We start from the raw sequence: 6,272 nt of genomic DNA on the forward strand, positions 1-6,272 counted from the left end.
TGACGTGTTTCTCAACCCGGCCTCAGGTCAGCTCCCGTCCCATCCCAGCCATACGATGGGATGAGTCTCCATCCACGGATGACCAAGGCAACAGTGCCCCACCCATGCGTCTGGTCAGCCGGGGCGTGGCAACAGTGCCCCACTTACCCGCTGACCAGGGCCGGCGTGGCAACAGTGCACCCATCATCACCACTGACGCCAGCAAGCGGCGACCTGACGGAGCACCACTGTAGCCGACTCAACCGGGCCACTCCTTGATGATCGACAAGACAGCGAACTGTGCCCCTAAGCACGTGGGGCCCATGCCCGGAGAACCCGGCGAGCCCTGACAACCGGCGGGTCCCAGCACCGGCTTCCCGGACGACGATGACCCGGCCCCATGGCCTTGTAACATTACCATTGTACCCCTGGGTGGTTGTCCTATAAAAGCCCCCAGGAGCCCTCATGTATGCGGGCAGCTAACTCACACGCGACACAGAGACACCAGATCAACTAGACTAGCCACACCAGGAGAGGGAGCAGCCTAAGCCTTGGTCTGCCCTCCTTCCTCCTCCATACAGCTCAAGGAGCAACCCTGTACTATTACATATAAACCACACTCGGTAGGATTAGGGGTGTTATCTCTCCGGAGAGCCCCAAACCTGGGTAAGTCTTGCGTCCCGCGCTTGCTCATGCCGACCTCGCCTCTGGAGCCCACCAGTGCCCTCGAGCCTCCTCCTATCTTTAGCCATCCCTTGGCATCTGTCGTGCATCCACCATGACAAGGACTCCACACCTAGGCGCGCCCCCTAGGGCCGGCTGCCTCTCCCTCTCCCTCCTTTATATACGGAGGCAGGGGGCACCCCAAAGACACACAAGTTGATCTTTTAGCCGTGCGGTGCCCCCCTCCACAGTTACACACCTTGATCATATCGCCGTAGTGCTTATCACAATGTAACTAGATTATTGACTCTAGTGCAAGTGGGAGACTGTTGGAAATATGCCCTAGAGGCAATAATAAAATGGTTATTATTATATTTCCTTGTTCATGCTATAATTGTGTTATCCGGAAATCGTAATACATGTGTGAACACATAGACCATAACATGTCCCTAGTGAGCCTCTAGTTGACTAGCTCGTTGATCAATAGATGGTTAGGTTTCCTGACCATGGACATTGGATGTCATTGATAACGGGATCACATCATTAGGATATGATGTGATGGACAAGACCCAATCCTAAGCATAGCACTAGATCGTGTAGTTCGTTTGCTGAAGCTTTTCTAATGTCAAGTATCATTTCCTTAGACCATGAGATCGTGCAACTCCCGGATACCGTAGGAATGCTTTGGGTGTACCAAACGTCACAACGTAACTGGGTGGCTATAAAGGTGCACTACAGGTATCTCCGAAAGTGTCTGTTGGGTTGGCTCGGATCGAGACTGGGATTTGTCACTCCGTATGATGGAGAGGTATCTCTGGGCCCACTCGGTATTGCATCATCATAATGAGCTCAATGTGACTAAGTAGTTAGTCACGGGATCATGCATTACGGAACGAGTAAAGTGACTTGCCGGTAACGAGATTGAACGAGGTATTGGGATACCGACGATCGAATCTCGGGCAAGTAACGTACCGATTGACAAAGGGAATTGTATACGGGATTACTTGAATCCTCGACATCATGGTTCATCCGATGAGATCATCGAGGAGCTTGTGGGAGCCAACATGGGTATCCAGATCCCGCTGTTGGTTATTGACCGGAGAGTCGTCTCGGTCATGTCTGCGTGTCTCCCGAACCCGTAGGATCTACACACTTAAGGTTCGGTGACGCTAGGGTTGTAGACATATTAGTATGCGGTAACCCGAAAGTTGTTTGGAGTCCCGGATGAGATCTCGGACATCACGAGGAGTTCCGGAATGGTCCGGAGGTAAAGATTTGTATATAGGAAGTCCAGTTTCGGCCACCGGGAAAGTTTCGGGGGTCACCGGTATTGTACCGGGACCACCGGAAGGGTCCCGGGGGTCCACCGGGTGGGGCCACCTATCCCGGAGGGCCCCATGGGCTGAAGTGGGAAGGAAACCAGCCCCTGGTGGGCTGGTGCGCCCCCATGGGCCTCCCCCTGCGCCTAGGGTTGGAAACCCTGGGGGTGGGGGGCGCCCCACCTGACTTGGGGGGCAAGTTCCCCCCTTGGCCGCCGCCCCCCCCCCCTTGAGATTAGATCTCTAGGGGCCGGCGCCTCCCCCAGGGCCCCTATATAAAGAAGGGGGAGGGAGGGCTGCGCACCCAAGCCCCTGGCGCCTCCCTCTTCCCCCCGTAACACCTCTCCCTCTCGCTGAGCTTGGCGAAGCCCTGCCGAGATCCCCGCTGCTTCCACCACCACGCCGTCGTGCTGCTGGATCTCCATCAACCTCTCCTTCCCCCTTGCTGGATCAAGAAGGAGGAGACGTCTCTCCCAATCGTACGTGTGTTGAACGCGGAGGTGCCGTCCGTTCGGCGCTAGGATCATCGGTGATTTGGATCACGACGAGTACGACTCCATCAACCCCGTTCTCTTGAACGCTTCCGCTCGCAATCTACAAGGGTATGTAGATGCACTCCTCTCTCTCGTTGCTAGATGACTCCATAGATTGATCTTGGTGATGCGTAGAAAATTTTAATTTTCTGCTACGATCCCCAACAGTGGCATCATGAGCTAGGTCTATGCGTAGTTTCTATGCACGAGTAGAACACAAGTTGTTGTGGGCGTCGATTTTGTCAATTTAGTTGCCGTTACTAGTCTTATCTTGATTCGGCGGCATCGTGGGATGAAGCGGCCCGGACCGACCTTACACGTACGCTTACGTGAGAAGGGTTCCACCGACTGACATGCACTAGTTGCATAAGGTGGCTAGCGGGTGTCTGTCTCTCCCACTTTAGTCGGATCGGATTCGATGAAAAGGGTCCTTATGAAGGGTAAATAGAAATTGGCATATCACATTGTGGTTTTGGCGTAGGTAAGAATCGTTCTTGCTTGAAACCTATAGCAGCCACGTAAAAGTTTGCAACAACAATTAGAGGACGTCTAACTTGTTTTTGCAGCAAGTGTCATGTGATGTGATATGGCCAGAAGGATGTGATGAATGATATATGTGATGTATGAGATTGATCATGTTCTTGTAATAGGAATCACGACTTGCATGTCGATGAGTATGACAACCGGCAGGAGCCATAGGAGTTGTCTTAATTTATTTATGACCTGCGTGTCAACCGGAACGTCATGTAATTACTTTACTTTATTGCTAACCGTTAGCCATAGTAGTAGAAGTAATAGTTGGCGAGACAACTTCATGAAGACACGATGATGGAGATCATGGTGTCATGCCGGTGACGATGATGAACATGGCGCCCCGAAGATGGAGATCAAAAGGAGCAAAATGATATTGGCCATATCATGTCACCATTTGATTGCATGTGATGTTTATCATGTTTTACATCTTATTTGCTTAGAACGACGGTAGCATAAATAAGATGATCCCTCTCTAAAATTTCAAGAAAGTGTTCCCCCTAACTATGCACCGTTGCGAAAGTTCGTTGTTCCGAAGCACCACGTGATGATCGGGTGTGATAGGTTCTAACGTTCGCATACAACGGGTGTAAGCCAGATTTACACACGCAATACACTTAGGTTGACTTGACGAGCCTAGCATGTACAGACATGGCCTCGGAACACAAGAGACCGAAAGGTCGAACATGAGTCGTATAGCAGATACGATCAACATGAAGATGTTCACCGATGATGACTAGTCCGTCTCACGTGATGATCGGACACGGCCTAGTTGACTCGGATCATGTATCACTTAGATGACTAGAGGGATGTCTGTCTGAGTGGGAGTTTGTTAATAATTTGATTAGATGAACTTTATTATCATGAACTTAGTCTAAAAAATCTTTACAATATGTCTTGTAGATCAAATGGCCCACGCTAATGTTGCCCTCAACTTCAACGCGTTCCTAGAGAAAACCAAGCTGGAAGACGATGGTAGCAACTACACGGACTGGGTCCGTAACCTGAGGATTATCCTCATAGCCGCCAAGAAAGCATATGTCCTTGAAGCACCGCTAGGTGATGCACCTGTTTTCCCAGCAACTCAAGAAGTTCTGAACGCCTGGCAGTCGCGTAGTGATGATTACTCCCTGGTTCAGTGCGGCATGCTTTACAGCTTAGAACCGGGGCTCCAAAAGCGTTTTGAGCAGCACGGAGCATATGAGATGTTCCAAGAGCTGAAAATGGTTTTCCAAGCTCATGCCCGGGTCGAGAGATATGAAGTCTCCGACAAGTTCTACAGTTGTAAGATGGAGGAGAATAGTTCCGTTAGCGAACACATACTCAAAATGTCTGGGTTGCACAACCGCTTGTCTCAGCTGGGAGTTAATCTCCCGGATGACACGGTCGTTGACAGAATCCTTCAGTCGCTCCCACCTAGCTACAAGAGCTTTGTGATGAACTTCAATATGCAGGGGATGGAAAAGACCATTCCTGAGGTATATTCAATTCTGAAATCAGCGGAGGTGGAGATCAAAAAGGAACATCAAGTGTTGATGGTGAATAAAACCACTAAGTTCAAGAAAGGCAAGGGTAAGAAGAACTTCAAGAAAGACGGCAAGGGAGTTGCCACGCCCGTAAGCAAGCTGCCGGGAAGAAGACAAAGAATGGACCTAAGCCTGAGACTGAGTGCTTTTATTGCAAGGGAAACGGTCACTGGAAGCGGAACTGCCCCAAGTACTTAGCGGATGAGAAGGCCGGCAATACCAAAGGTATATGTGATATACATGTTATTGATGTTTACCTAACCAGCGCTCGTAGTAGCTCCTGGGTATTTGATACCGGTGCGGTTGCTCATATTTGTAACTCAAAGCAGGAGCTGTGGAATAAGCGGAGACTGGCGAAGGACGAGGTGACGATGCGCGTCGGGAATGGTTCCAAGGTCGATGTGATCGCCGTCGGCACGCTACCTCTACATTTACCTACGGGATTAGTTTTAAACCTCAATAATTGTTATTTAGTGCCAGCTTTGAGCATGAACATTGTATCTGGATCTCGTTTAATGCGAGCTGGCTACTCATTTAAATCCGAGAATAATGGTTGTTCTATTTATATGAGAGATATGTTTTATGGTCATGCCCCGCTGGTCAATGGTTTATTCTTAATGAATCTCGAACGTGATGTTACACATATTCATAGTGTGAATGCCAAGAAATGTAAGGTTGATAATGATAGTCCCACATACTTGTGGCACTGCCGCCTTGGTCACATTGGTGTCAAACGCATGAAGAAACTCCATGCAGATGGACTTTTGGAGTCTCTTGATTATGAATCATTTGACACGTGCGAACCATGCCTCATGGGCAAAATGACCAAGACTCCGTTCTCCGGAACAATGGAGCGAGCAACCAACTTATTGGAAATCATACATACTGATGTGTGCGGTCCAATGAGCGTTGAGGCTCGCGGTGGCTATCGTTATGTTCTCACCCTCACTGATGACTTGAGTAGATATGGGTATGTCTACTTAATGAAACACAAGTCTGAGACCTTTGCAAAGTTCAAGGAATTTCAGAGTGAGGTTGAGAATCAACGTGACAGGAAAATAAAGTTCTTACGATCAGATCGTGGAGGGGAATATTTGAGTCACGAATTTGGCACACATTTAAGGAAATGTGGAATTGTTTCACAACTCACGCCGCCTGGAACACCTCAGCGTAATGGTGTGTCCGAACGTTGTAATCGCACTCTATTGGATATGGTGCGATCTATGATGTCTCTTACCGATCTACCGCTATCATTCTGGGGTTATGCTTTAGAGACTGCCGCATTCACTTTAAATAGGGCTCCGTCGAAATCCGCTGAGACGACACCGTATGAATTATGGTTTGGAAAGAAACCTAAGCTGTTGTTTCTTAAAGTTTGGGGATGCGATGCTTATGTCAAGAAACTTCAACCTGAAAAGCTCGAACCCAAGTCGGAAAAATGCGTCTTCATGGGATACCCTAAGGAAACCATTGGGTATACCTTCTACCTCAGATCCGAAGGCAAGATCTTCGTTGCCAAGAATGGGTCCTTTCTGGAGAAAGAGTTTCTCTCGAAAGAAGTAAGTGGGAGGAAAGTGGAACTTGATGAGATGACCCCTCTCGAATAAGAAAGTAGCGCAGCACAAGAAAATGTTTCTGTGGTGCCTGCACCGACTAGAGAGGAAGTTAATGATGACGATCATGATCAAGTTACCACTGAACTTCGTAGGTCCACAAGGACA

This window comes from Aegilops tauschii, chromosome 4, assembly GCF_002575655.3.
Source record: "Aegilops tauschii subsp. strangulata cultivar AL8/78 chromosome 4, Aet v6.0, whole genome shotgun sequence".
In the NCBI taxonomy this organism is placed as follows: domain Eukaryota; kingdom Viridiplantae; phylum Streptophyta; class Magnoliopsida; order Poales; family Poaceae; genus Aegilops; species Aegilops tauschii.